The 15,006-nt window shown below is 27.6% G+C and overlaps 1 protein-coding gene across 6 annotated transcripts in view; it reads left to right on the top strand.

Annotated features, from left to right (window-relative positions):
• Positions 1-15,006, top strand: part of LOC127286015 (kin of IRRE-like protein 3) — a 567,542-nt gene that overhangs the window by 201,816 nt on the left and 350,720 nt on the right. The gene's annotated exons all lie outside the window — the stretch shown is intronic.

The following is a 15,006-nucleotide window of genomic DNA, read 5'->3' as shown; positions in this document are numbered from 1 at the left end:
CTCTGAATACAAGAATATTTTTTTTCGGTGTATTATACTTAATAAGGAATAAAAATTCTTGGTGTTTTTGATTTTATATATAATAAAATATTAATTAGTTGGTTGACTAATTTAATTGATAATTAATTTGTTTTGGGTTACTAAAAATTCCAGACACTTTTTCCTAAGTATACCAAAAAAGTATTACCTGGTGTGAAACTTATCTCTGTTACAGTTAAAGCTTTCTTTTCGTATACAATAAATTACAAAACTGCCAGTACTCGGCCAGTACTGAACCAGTTGTAGTTACCAATACTGATTGCCAGTACTGCGCCAGTACTGCGCCATTAGTAAATTTTTGATTGGGATATGATTCTTAAAATATAAAGAGTTTTGATTTATTTAAATGTAGAAGACAAATTCACATCCAAATAGCTTTATTTTAATTCAAACATTATTATTTACAAAAAATGAATGAGCACAAGCATTTTTATTTTAAATAATAATTTTTCATTATTTTTGAGTTAAAAAATAATTTTTTGAAATTAAAGTTTGTGAATTAATACAATTGTTTGTTTTCAATTACATTGCATTTTTGGTATTTAAAATGGAATTTTTTTTTCTTTTTGCAAAATTCGTCTTCTAATTATTGATTTTTTCCAAAAAAAAATTTTACACTACAAATTAGCATAAATTGGAACAGATTTTCTTTTTGATTCGTGTTTGATAAACTAATTTTTTTTCTAGTATAGAAAACAAAGTTAAATTTTTAACCCTGTCAATAATAAAAATTAGAAAATTAAGAATATTTTTTTTATAGTAAAAACGGTTCTATAAGATGTGGACAAGTAAAGGTCAAATGTAAAATTTGAAAATCAGTGATTAAATTAATTTACTATATTTCACGTTAATGCATAATGTGAAAGGTGTTTTTTTTTAATTGAATATCATCATAAATTCAAAGTTGTACTTTAATTATTATATAACATCTACTTTGATAGCTTTTAATTAAATGTGTACTACTGCTATAGGTTAGCGTATCAAAGTAATATTCAACTTAGTAAATCATATTATCCTGTAATTAATAAACCGCTTCTTGTTCTACGGGGGATGTAATATAAAATATAAGTTTTTAAGAGATAAATAAAAGTTGATTATTAGTTAATTTGCAATCATTCAAGGATAATTATCATTTTTTTTTTTGAGAAGAAATTAAAAATTATTTACATTATATAATTTCACTATTTTTGAGTCCCAATGAATTAATTTAATTAATTATAATCAATAATTAATAACAAATAATAATTATTAATATTAGCCTAATTTGTACTGGATAATAGTTAAATTTATTATTATTTTTATTATTATATTAATAATATAATTATATAATAATATAATAATAATAATAATAATAATAATAATAATAATAATAATAATATATTAATTTAATAGTATTAATTATATATATGAATAGGATTAATTTAATTTATTTATTAATAAAAATAATCATTCAATAATGTCCAATATATTTAATATTATTTAATAAATTTTTTTTTTACTTTTATATTTATAAAGTTTTGAAATAAAAGTGTTGATTATATACTATTAAAAATGGTGATGTATGGACATTAAAAAGAAATAAAAGTTAACATTTATATTTACCTTACAATTTTATCGTGACTTTTAAGACTTATATTATAATGTATTTTTAATGTTGTTTTGTGTGTGCACGCGCGGGGAGAAGAATAAATTTAGTATGCAGATGACCCAATGGATTCACACGAATATATATAATAATAATAATAATAATAAATGTCATCAATGTGCTGTTAAAATTTAAAGATTTTTTTTTTAAATTAGTTTTTCTTTTGACAGACATTTTTCATGAAATATATTATATTGTGAATTCCACGACAAACGAGTATCCATTTCGAAATATCCCCTTGAGAATACAGGGTGTTCCATTCGTATAACAGATATTTCACATGATCGATCATTATTGGACCTTTTCTCGCTTATGACACATATCTAAAAGTATATTGAACCCTTTTGCCACGTCCTTCTATTACAATACTTGTCTCATTTCATATATATGTCCTATTTCAAGTTTCTTTTTTTAAAAAAAATTGCACTAGTATTTTTTTTTTATTTTCTGTTTCATCAAACTGGAAATAGTTGGAAATATAGAGCATAACCAATAAACTTCTGTACAATTTTCTCATATATAGAGAAGAAGAGCAAGTAATTTTAAAGAAATAGAAAACTATTTATTGAAAAACAAATATATAGGAGTAAAACTAGGAAAAAAATTTTTAATATTATTTTATAAAAATTTTATTATTTCAAAATAGTTTATAGAGCAAAATAATTTTAATTCCGCCTGGGATCGAACATCTGTTTTTAAACTACGAATCGGGAGCTCTGACCACTGGACTACCTATCTTTGTGAGAGATTTAAATTAATTGTTCTAAGCTACGAGTGCGAATTAAATTATTTGGTTGTCGTAACCAAATTTTGGTTGTAATTTAAAAATGTTCAACCAAATAATTTTGTTGGCCTAACCAAATGTTTGGTTGATATAACTCTACGACTTTGTTTCAGCAAACCAAAATTTCGTTACAAGAACAAAAATTACCTAACCAAACAATTTTGTTGTAAACACAAAATCTTTTTATTTCAGTGTATTGTTACTAAAACAAGGTACATTTATATTGGACAACAATTCGAATTGTAATTTTAATATTCCGAATTGTGTCAACAAAAAATCTGCCAAAAGTTCAAAAAAAGTGCTAGCACAACATCCTTTTTCTCTGTGATTTATTGTTAATAATAGAAGGGTCATTCCAAGAAATTGTGGTTTAGTTATATATACAATATAGTAATTTTACAATGGAGGATATATACACACCTTTCAGTCAACTTTGAAATACAAACTTTGGAGTATTGAAATTTCAAAATTAATTTAGCAAGAAGCATTCACGAGTAACAATTAATTATAAGTTTATCCTTCGCAATCCAACAGGATTTGATATTGCATTCCACATTTCTAACAATTCAATAATTAACCCTTATCATTTATTTTCCATCATTTATTAACTAAAATAATGGTAGAAAGTTTTGTTTTTATTTATTTTTTATATATTTCGAAAATTGTTTTTTAAATTTCGCGCCATTTTTTTTAATAATTTTGTGTTACATGGTTGGCACTAGTGTGAATGTTGATACACAAGTCATTTCTAACCTAAACGAAAAATTTATAAATTTTTTTTAAAAGAGAACATTTGATTAATAAAGGTTAGTAGGTTAGGTTAGTTACTCTTGACATGGAACATCCCATATATCTACCTATATATTAGTATTAAAACGAATATAACCTCAAAATTCAAGGTCCTAGGTCTCCAGGATTCAAGGTCATGTATCAAACATAACCTTAAAATTCATGGGCATAGGGTTCAAGGGCAGAGATCAAACATAACCTCAAAATTCCAAGGCACAGATTTCCAGGATTCAAGACCTTAGTTCAAACATAACCTCAAAATTCAAGAACAAAGGTCAAGTGACCGTTGGGTTTGAGGCTATGCCCGACAAACATAATTTCAAATTCCCCTAACTAAGAAACGAACATAACCACAAAATTTAGATAAAATTTTAACAATTTTAATATGTACTTGCAAGCCTTTAAGAAATAAATTATTAAAGTGGAAAATAATAATGATTGTCGCACGAGGGGGACGTAGTATAAAATGTAGTTGAAAAATAATTTTAAAAAAATAACTACAATGTTAAAAAAAATAAAATAAGCTTGAAAAAAGAAAATATGAAGAATATTACAAGTGGCTGTAACCTTCACTAAACCCTTGAAATGTGCCAGTGAACAGGATCACGACAAACCACGCCTTGTATACTCAGTGACCGCAGTCAGTCTAATTTCCGATATCTAGAGAGCAACGAACACGATAATGCTGATCGAGAGCTGTCAGGAAAATGCTTGTTCACTAGAATTGTTTATTCAACATCCACTCAACTTCAGATATAGTGAATTCAGAGTTATTTGTATAGTGGTCGAAATATTTGATACAATATATATATAATATAATAGTTATTTATTATATATGCAAATGTTTATTTTCACACTTATAGTGTCTATTATTAATTATTATTAATAATAATTTAAAATTCAAATTATTTTAGATTTCAATCAATGATGTTCATTGAAAATCAGTCAAATACCACTGATTTTCAGTAAAAATACATGAATTGAAATCAGTAAAATTTTACTGATTTTATTTTAGAGAGTATAAAACACTTCAGAAATATCTTGCTCTCAGGGGGAGGGGGTTCGAACCCAGGATCCTTGGGACGCAAGCCGTGTATTCTGACCCCTCAGCCACGTTGAGTTACAAAATTTTTTTATCTAACACTTCTTCTTCAATATTAAATCTTCTCCTTTTGTGATAAAAAAAACTTACAAAATTATTTTTAAATTTTTACATCTAATAAATAGGTGTAAAAATAAGTAATTATTTTTACAAGGTTATAAATTAGTATAGGTTATAAATTAGTATAATAATAGGTTATAAATTAGTAATTTATAACCTCCTTGAAGTTGGCTTCGACGCTAAGTGCCGAAAATTGTTTTTCGCAGAATCAAAAATATCAAAACATTTTTTAAAAAGGTTTTGGGTCCACACAATGCCTTGAGAAGTATTTTTCAAGTTATTATTTGGATTGAAAAATTAAAAAAAAATAATTAAAAATTTTTGATTCTACGAAAAATAATTTTCGGCGCTGAGCGTCGAAGCCAAATTCAGGGATAATCCTTTTTAAATAATTCATTAAAAAAATCAAAATATTTGTTTTTGAATTTTTAAATAATTAATTAAAAAATTACAAGTCAATGGCAAACATTTGTAGAATATAAACTAGAAAAACTGACGAGGCCCTGACCAGGGCCTTTTTTGGAATACATAACCTCAACATTTAGAATATTTGTCTATTTATGAACAATAATGGATTATTATAATAATTTTTCATTTCCATGTGAAAAAAAAGAAAATTAAGAGAAATGTAGTTATACGAAGCCATATAGTCTTTTATGATTCTTGTAAGAAGATGATGATGAATAAATTTCTACAATTTTATTATTACGCCTTTGAATATGACTGATGGAATAAGGAAGCTTTGCATCAGAGCTTAAGTCTTATTATCGCAGTCGAATCGAAAGTGGGATCTCCCCCTCTCTCTCTCTCTCTCTCTCTCTTGCTCTTCCATTATTATATAACGGCAAAAGTCGATTGTCACGCGATGACATATTACCGTCATTTGTGGTGCTAATTACAGCGTTTCTACCAAGCTTTCATTACTCTATGTGGATATATTGCACTCAGGCTATTAATTTCAATTAACTGCGCGCGTGAACCTCCGCATACAGGGGTGCAATTGGGTAATTTCATTTTGACTCCTATTTTTATTTTCACTTTCACTTTTGACTGTTACTTTGATTTTGATTTTCACTTTCATCTTTATTTTTTCACTTTTTTATTTTTATGTGACAAATTTCAGTAAAATGAAAGTGAAAGAAAAAGTGAAAGTGAAAATAAAAGCCTATAAAGTGAAACGAGAGAAAGTGAAATTCAAAATGAAAGTCAATGTAAAACTCAAAATTAAACTGAAAATGAATGAAAAAGAGAAAGTGAAAATGAAAGTCGAAGTGATATTGAAAGTGAAACTCAAAGTGATAGTGAAAATATAAGTGAAAATGAAAATGAAATTGAAAATAAAAGTAGAAATACAAAAATTTGATATTCATTCTAACGACTAAAAAACCATATTTTCTGCTCAAATTACGTATAAAAGGTTTCTTTATTTTATTTTATTTTTTTTGCAAATTGCTAAAGGGTAAAAAGTGCTGACGAATCAATCGAAAATTTGAGGGGCGTTTTTCGTTCATTTCTCAGTCAAATAAAATAGCGCGGTGAAACTAGCGAGCCGCCAGCCGGCAGACAGCAGACAAAACCATAGGCGTCGACGCTACACTAAACGCCACCACTAGCAAATTGGAGCTGCTGGCTATAAATTTTTCCAAAAAAAATTTTTACAAATAAAAAACCTGCTAATAAACATTCCAAGAAGGTTTTCCAAACAGAAAAATAAAAATACATTAATAAATAAATTTTTTTAGTCAATTTTAGTGAAAAAAATTTAAAAAAAAAACTGTCTGCTAACAAGCGGCTGGGGCTGCTGGCTATTAATTTTTCCCAAAAAAATTCTTGCGTATATAAAACTTGTTAATAAACATTCCTAGAAGATTTTCCAACAAGAAAATCAAAAATTCATTGAAAAATAAATTTTTTGTGTCGGTTTAAGTGAAAAAAAAACCAAAAAAACGACTGTCTGCTACAAGCGGCTGGGGCTGCTGGCTATTAATTTTTCCCAAAAAAATTCTTGCGTATATAAAACTTGTTAATAAACATTCCTAGAAGATTTTCCAACAAGAAAATCAAAAATTCATTGAAAAATAAATTTTTTGTGTCGGTTTAAGTGAAAAAAAAACCAAAAAAACGACTGTCTGCTACAAGCGGCTGGGGCTGCTGACTATTAATTTTTCAAAAAAAAATTCTTGCGTATATAAAACTTGTTAATAAACATTCCTAGAAGATTTTCCAACAAGAAAATCAAAAATTCATTGAAAAATAAATTTTTTGTGTCGGTTTAAGTGAAAAAAAAATCAAAAAAACGACTGTCTGCTACAAGCGGCTGGGGCTGCTGGCTATTAATTTTTCCCAAAAAAATTCTTGCGTATATAAAACTTGTTAATAAACATTCCTAGAAGATTTTCCAACAAGAAAATCAAAAATTCATTGAAAAATAAATTTTTTTTGTCGGTTTAAGTGAAAAAAAATCAAAAAAACCAAAAAAACGACTGTCTGCTACAAGCGGCTGGGGCTGCTGGCTATTAATTTTTCCCAAAAAAATTCTTGCGTATATAAAACTTGTTAATAAACATTCCTAGAAGATTTTCCAACAAGAAAATCAAAAATTCATTGAAAAATAAATTTTTTGTGTCGGTTTAAGTGAAAAAAAAATCAAAAAAACGACTGTCTGCTACAAGCGGCTGGGGCTGCTGGCTATTAATTTTTCCCAAAAAAATTCTTGCGTATATAAAACTTGTTAATAAACATTCCTAGAAGATTTTCCAACAAGAAAATCAAAAATTCATTGAAAAATAAATTTTTTGTGTCGGTTTAAGTGAAAAAAAAATCAAAAAAACGACTGTCTGCTACAAGCGGCTGGGGCTGCTGGCTATTAATTTTTCCCAAAAAAATTCTTGCGTATATAAAACTTGTTAATAAACATTCCTAGAAGATTTTCCAACAAGAAAATCAAAAATTCATTGAAAAATAAATTTTTTGTGTCGGTTTAAGTGAAAAAAAAATCAAAAAAACGACTGTCTGCTACAAGCGGCTGGGGCTGCTGGCTATTAATTTTTCCCAAAAAAATTCTTGCGTATATAAAACTTGTTAATAAACATTCCTAGAAGATTTTCCAACAAGAAAATCAAAAATTCATTGAAAAATAAATTTTTTTTGTCGGTTTAAGTGAAAAAAAATCAAAAAAACCAAAAAAACGACTGTCTGCTACAAGCGGCTGGGGCTGCTGGCTATTAATTTTTTCCAAAAAAATTCTTGCGTATATAAAACTTGTTAATAAACATTCCTAGAAGATTTTCCAACAAGAAAATCAAAAATTCATTGAAAAATAAATTTTTTGAGTCAGTTTAAGTGAAAAAAAATCAAAAAAACCAAAAAAACGACTGTCTGCTACAAGCGGCTGGGGCTGCTGGCTATTAATTTTTCCCAAAAAAATTCTTGCGTATATAAAACTTGTTAATAAACATTCCTAGAAGATTTTCCAACAAGAAAATCAAAAATTCATTGAAAAATAAATTTTTTTTGTCGGTTTAAGTGAAAAAAAATCAAAAAAACCAAAAAAACGACTGTCTGCTACAAGCGGCTGGGGCTGCTGGCTATTAATTTTTCCCAAAAAAATTCTTGCGTATATAAAACTTGTTAATAAACATTCCTAGAAGATTTTCCAACAAGAAAATCAAAAATTCATTGAAAAATAAATTTTTTGTGTCGGTTTAAGTGAAAAAAAAATCAAAAAAACGACTGTCTGCTACAAGCGGCTGGGGCTGCTGGCTATTAATTTTTCCCAAAAAAATTCTTGCGTATATAAAACTTGTTAATAAACATTCCTAGAAGATTTTCCAACAAGAAAATCAAAAATTCATTGAAAAATAAATTTTTTGTGTCGGTTTAAGTGAAAAAAAAATCAAAAAAACGACTGTCTGCTACAAGCGGCTGGGGCTGCTGGCTATTAATTTTTCCCAAAAAAATTCTTGCGTATATAAAACTTGTTAATAAACATTCCTAGAAGATTTTCCAACAAGAAAATCAAAAATTCATTGAAAAATAAATTTTTTGTGTCGGTTTAAGTGAAAAAAAAATCAAAAAAACGACTGTCTGCTACAAGCGGCTGGGGCTGCTGGCTATTAATTTTTCCCAAAAAAATTCTTGCGTATATAAAACTTGTTAATAAACATTCCTAGAAGATTTTCCAACAAGAAAATCAAAAATTCATTGAAAAATAAATTTTTTGTGTCGGTTTAAGTGAAAAAAAAATCAAAAAAACGACTGTCTGCTACAAGCGGCTGGGGCTGCTGGCTATTAATTTTTCCCAAAAAAATTCTTGCGTATATAAAACTTGTTAATAAACATTCCTAGAAGATTTTCCAACAAGAAAATCAAAAATTCATTGAAAAATAAATTTTTTGAGTCAGTTTAAGTGAAAAAAAATCAAAAAAACCAAAAAAACGACTGTCTGCTACAAGCGGCTGGGGCTGCTGGCTATTAATTTTTCCCAAAAAAATTCTTGCGTATATAAAACTTGTTAATAAACATTCCTAGAAGATTTTCCAACAAGAAAATCAAAAATTCATTGAAAAATAAATTTTTTTTGTCGGTTTAAGTGAAAAAAAATCAAAAAAACCAAAAAAACGACTGTCTGCTACAAGCGGCTGGGGCTGCTGGCTATTAATTTTTCCCAAAAAAATTCTTGCGTATATAAAACTTGTTAATAAACATTCCTAGAAGATTTTCCAACAAGAAAATCAAAAATTCATTGAAAAATAAATTTTTTGAGTCAGTTTAAGTGAAAAAAAATCAAAAAAACCAAAAAAACGACTGTCTGCTACAAGCGGCTGGGGCTGCTGGCTATTAATTTTTCCCAAAAAAATTCTTGCGTATATAAAACTTGTTAATAAACATTCCTAGAAGATTTTCCAACAAGAAAATCAAAAATTCATTGAAAAATAAATTTTTTGAGTCAGTTTAAGTGAAAAAAAATCAAAAAAACCAAAAAAACGACTGTCTGCTACAAGCGGCTGGGGCTGCTGGCTATTAATTTTTCCCAAAAAAATTCTTGCGTATATAAAACTTGTTAATAAACATTCCTAGAAGATTTTCCAACAAGAAAATCAAAAATTCATTGAAAAATAAATTTTTTGAGTCAGTTTAAGTGAAAAAAAATCAAAAAAACCAAAAAAACGACTGTCTGCTACAAGCGGCTGGGGCTGCTGGCTATTAATTTTTCCCAAAAAAATTCTTGCGTATATAAAACTTGTTAATAAACATTCCTAGAAGATTTTCCAACAAGAAAATCAAAAATTCATTGAAAAATAAATTTTTTGAGTCAGTTTAAGTGAAAAAAAATCAAAAAAACCAAAAAAACGACTGTCTGCTACAAGCGGCTGGGGCTGCTGGTTATTAATTTTTCCCAAAAAAATTCTTGCGTATATAAAACTTGTTAATAAACATTCCTAGAAGATTTTCCAACAAGAAAATCAAAAATTCATTGAAAAATAAATTTTTTTTGTCGGTTTAAGTGAAAAAAAATCAAAAAAACCAAAAAAACGACTGTCTGCTACAAGCGGCTGGGGCTGCTGGCTATTAATTTTTTCCAAAAAAATTCTTGCGTATATAAAACTTGTTAATAAACATTCCTAGAAGATTTTCCAACAAGAAAATCAAAAATTCATTGAAAAATAAATTTTTTGTGTCGGTTTAAGTGAAAAAAAAACCAAAAAAACGACTGTCTGCTACAAGCGGCTGGGGCTGCTGGTTATTAATTTTTCCCAAAAAAATTCTTGCGTATATAAAACTTGTTAATAAACATTCCTAGAAGATTTTCCAACAAGAAAATCAAAAATTCATTGAAAAATAAATTTTTTTTGTCGGTTTAAGTGAAAAAAAATCAAAAAAACCAAAAAAACGACTGTCTGCTACAAGCGGCTGGGGCTGCTGGCTATTAATTTTTTCCAAAAAAATTCTTGCGTATATAAAACTTGTTAATAAACATTCCTAGAAGATTTTCCAACAAGAAAATCAAAAATTCATTGAAAAATAAATTTTTTGTGTCGGTTTAAGTGAAAAAAAAACCAAAAAAACGACTGTCTGCTACAAGCGGCTGGGGCTGCTGGCTATTAATTTTTTCCAAAAAAATTCTTGCGTATATAAAACTTGTTAATAAACATTCCTAGAAGATTTTCCAACAAGAAAATCAAAAATTCATTGAAAAATAAATTTTTTGAGTCAGTTTAAGTGAAAAAAAATCAAAAAAACCAAAAAAACGACTGTCTGCTACAAGCGGCTGGGGCTGCTGGCTATTAATTTTTCCCAAAAAAATTCTTGCGTATATAAAACTTGTTAATAAACATTCCTAGAAGATTTTCCAACAAGAAAATCAAAAATTCATTGAAAAATAAATTTTTTGAGTCAGTTTAAGTGAAAAAAAATCAAAAAAACCAAAAAAACGACTGTCTGCTACAAGCGGCTGGGGCTGCTGGCTATTAATTTTTCCCAAAAAAATTCTTGCGTATATAAAACTTGTTAATAAACATTCCTAGAAGATTTTCCAACAAGAAAATCAAAAATTCATTGAAAAATAAATTTTTTGTGTCGGTTTAAGTGAAAAAAAATCAAAAAAACGACTGTCTGCTACAAGCGGCTGAGGCTGCTGACTATTAACTTTTCCCAAAAAAATTCTTGCGTATTTAAAACTTGTTAATAAACATTCCTAGAAGATTTTCCAACAAGAAAATCAAAAATTCATTGAAACATAAATTTTTTGTGTCGGTTTAAGTGAAAAAAAATCAAAAAAACGACTGTCTGCTACAAGCGGCTGAGGCTGCTGACTATTAATTTTTCAAAAAAAAATTCTTGCGTATATAAAACTTGTTAATAAACATTCCTAGAAGATTTTCCAACAAGAAAATCAAAAATCCATTGAAAAATAAATTTTTTGTGTCGGTTTAAGTGAAAAAAAATCAAAAAAACGACTGTCTGCTACAAGCGGCTGGGGCTGCTGACTATTAATTTTTCAAAAAAAAATTCTTGCATATATAAAACTTGTTAATAAACATTCCTAGAAGATTTTCCAACAAGAAAATCAAAAATTCATTGAAAAATAAATTTTTTGTGTCGGTTTAAGTGAAAAAAAATCAAAAAAACGACTGTCTGCTACAAGCGGCTGGGGCTGCTGACTATTAATTTTTCAAAAAAAAATTCTTGCGTATATAAAACTTGTTAATAAACATTCCTAGAAGATTTTCCAACAAGAAAATCAAAAATTCATTGAAAAATAAATTTTTTGTGTCGGTTTAAGTGAAAAAAAATCAAAAAAACGACTGTCTGCTACAAGCGGCTGAGGCTGCTGACTATTAATTTTTCAAAAAAAAATTCTTGCGTATATAAAACTTGTTAATAAACATTCCTAGAAGATTTTCCAACAAGAAAATCAAAAATCCATTGAAAAATAAATTTTTTGTGTCGGTTTAAGTGAAAAAAAATCAAAAAAACCAAAAAAACGACTGTCTGCTACAAGCGGCTGGGGCTGCTGACTATTAATTTTTCAAAAAAAAATTCTTGCATATATAAAACTTGTTAATAAACATTCCTAGAAGATTTTCCAACAAGAAAATCAAAAATTCATTGAAAAATAAATTTTTTGTGTCGGTTTAAGTGAAAAAAAATCAAAAAAACGACTGTCTGCTACAAGCGGCTGGGGCTGCTGACTATTAATTTTTCAAAAAAAAATTCTTGCGTATATAAAACTTGTTAATAAACATTCCTAGAAGATTTTCCAACAAGAAAATCAAAAATTCATTGAAAAATAAATTTTTTGTGTCGGTTTAAGTGAAAAAAAAACCAAAAAAACGACTGTCTGCTACAAGCGGCTGGGGCTGCTGACTATTAATTTTTCAAAAAAAAATTCTTGCGTATATAAAACTTGTTAATAAACATTCCTAGAAGATTTTCCAACAAGAAAATCAAAAATTCAATGAAAAATAAATTTTTTGTGTCGGTTTAAGTGAAAAAAAATCAAAAAAACGACTGTCTGCTACAAGCGGCTGAGGCTGCTGACTATTAACTTTTCCCAAAAAAATTCTTGCGTATTTAAAACTTGTTAATAAACATTCCTAGAAGATTTTCCAACAAGAAAATCAAAAATTCATTGAAAAATAAATTTTTTGTGTCGGTTTAAGTGAAAAAAAAACCAAAAAAACGACTGTCTGCTACAAGCGGCTGGGGCTGCTGACTATTAATTTTTCAAAAAAAAATTCTTGCGTATATAAAACTTGTTAATAAACATTCCTAGAAGATTTTCCAACAAGAAAATCAAAAATTCAATGAAAAATAAATTTTTTGTGTCGGTTTAAGTGAAAAAAAATCAAAAAAACGACTGTCTGCTACAAGCGGCTGAGGCTGCTGACTATTAACTTTTCCCAAAAAAATTCTTGCGTATTTAAAACTTGTTAATAAACATTCCTAGAAGATTTTCCAACAAGAAAATCAAAAATTCATTGAAAAATAAATTTTTTGAGTCAGTTTAAGTGAAAAAAAATCAAAAAAACCAAAAAAACGACTGTCTGCTACAAGCGGCTGAGGCTGCTGACTATTAACTTTTCCCAAAAAAATTCTTGCGTATTTAAAACTTGTTAATAAACATTCCTAGAAGATTTTCCAACAAGAAAATCAAAAATTCAATGAAAAATAAATTTTTTGTGTCGGTTTAAGTGAAAAAAAATCAAAAAAACGACTGTCTGCTACAAGCGGCTGAGGCTGCTGACTATTAACTTTTCCCAAAAAAATTCTTGCGTATTTAAAACTTGTTAATAAACATTCCTAGAAGATTTTCCAACAAGAAAATCAAAAATTCATTGAAAAATAAATTTTTTGAGTCAGTTTAAGTGAAAAAAAATCAAAAAAACCAAAAAAACGACTGTCTGCTACAAGCGGCTGAGGCTGCTGACTATTAACTTTTCCCAAAAAAATTCTTGCGTATTTAAAACTTGTTAATAAACATTCCTAGAAGATTTTCCAACAAGAAAATCAAAAATTCAATGAAAAATAAATTTTTTGTGTCGGTTTAAGTGAAAAAAAATCAAAAAAACGACTGTCTGCTACAAGCGGCTGAGGCTGCTGACTATTAACTTTTCCCAAAAAAATTCTTGCGTATTTAAAACTTGTTAATAAACATTCCTAGAAGATTTTCCAACAAGAAAATCAAAAATTCATTGAAAAATAAATTTTTTGAGTCAGTTTAAGTGAAAAAAAATCAAAAAAACCAAAAAAACGACTGTCTGCTACAAGCGGCTGGGGCTGCTGGCTATTAATTTTTCCCAAAAAAATTCTTGCGTATATAAAACTTGTTAATAAACATTCCTAGAAGGTATTCCAATAAGAAAATTAAAAATTCAGTTTTTTATTTGTAAGAATTTTTTTTGGAAAAATTAATAGCCAGCAGCTCCAGCCGTTTGTTAGCAGACAATAGTTTTTCATTAATTATTATTGTTTGATTATGTAAGTGTAAATTGTTAGTTAACTAATCATATTTATGTTAAAATATGTTCATGTAGTATCATAATGTAATGTGTGAATCATTAGAACTGTTTTTATTTTTGTTTAAACGTTGCTGCCCAATTTGCTAGTGGTGGCGTTTAGTGTAGCGTCGACGCCTATGGTTTTGTCTGCTGTCTGCCGGCTGGCGGCTCGCTAGTTTCACCGCGCTAAATAAAATGAATGCGCAAATACTTTTAAGAGTGTTTTTCCTAGAAAAGATGCAGTATAAAGTCAATCGTGACGAGGGGATGACAATTGAGAATTTTATATGTCGGTATAAAGAGTAACCCTTTTTATTTCTAACAAGCTGAAACCTCACGCTGTGCAAGGTGGATTGCATGCCAATTGAACGTCTTCTTTGATATCAAATTCAAGTGAGAAAATTGACCCATTTTAAGGACATAAAAGTAGAAGTTAAAAAATTTTTTATATTACAAAAATATATTATTTAAATAAAATAAAATAATAATTTTAATATATATATATGAAACTATAGTAATTTTTTTTTAAAAAAGAATTATCATTTTTATAAAACATATTTATCATTACAAACACGTATGTATACATATATATATATATATATATATATATACTAAGGGGTTATAATCGAGACTTGTCTGACTTAAATAACTTTATTCTACTTTAGCTGAAATACTATAGTTGTACGAACTTACTTTTTTCCATGTATAAGAGACCGAAAGGTAAATAACTGAAACTGAAACTTTAGTTGTTAAGAAAAAAAGGGTTTTTCTCTTGTTTCTTCGTAATATCATATTGTTTGATATTCCAATCTTTAATATACTTTTATTCGACTTTTGTTTAGATAAGAGAATTTTTCTCACAGGCGAGGGAAAATAATAATTCATCTTATATTTTTTCAAAATATTTCACCATTTTGATAATAATAATAATAATAATAATAATAATAATAATAATAATAATAAAATAATAATAAAATAATAATAATAATGAAAATAAAAATTTAATATTTTTAATTGACTTAAAATTTCATTTCGTGTGTGAATAGCATTCATAATAAAAAAAAGTAACTTTTGTAGTAAATAA

This window comes from Leptopilina boulardi, unplaced genomic scaffold (genome assembly GCF_019393585.1).
Source record: "Leptopilina boulardi isolate dan_hultmark-lab unplaced genomic scaffold, ZJU_Lbou_2.1 LbouV2_342, whole genome shotgun sequence".
Taxonomy (NCBI): Eukaryota; Metazoa; Arthropoda; class Insecta; order Hymenoptera; family Figitidae; genus Leptopilina; species Leptopilina boulardi.
This window is presented reverse-complemented; position numbering and strand designations above follow the sequence as displayed.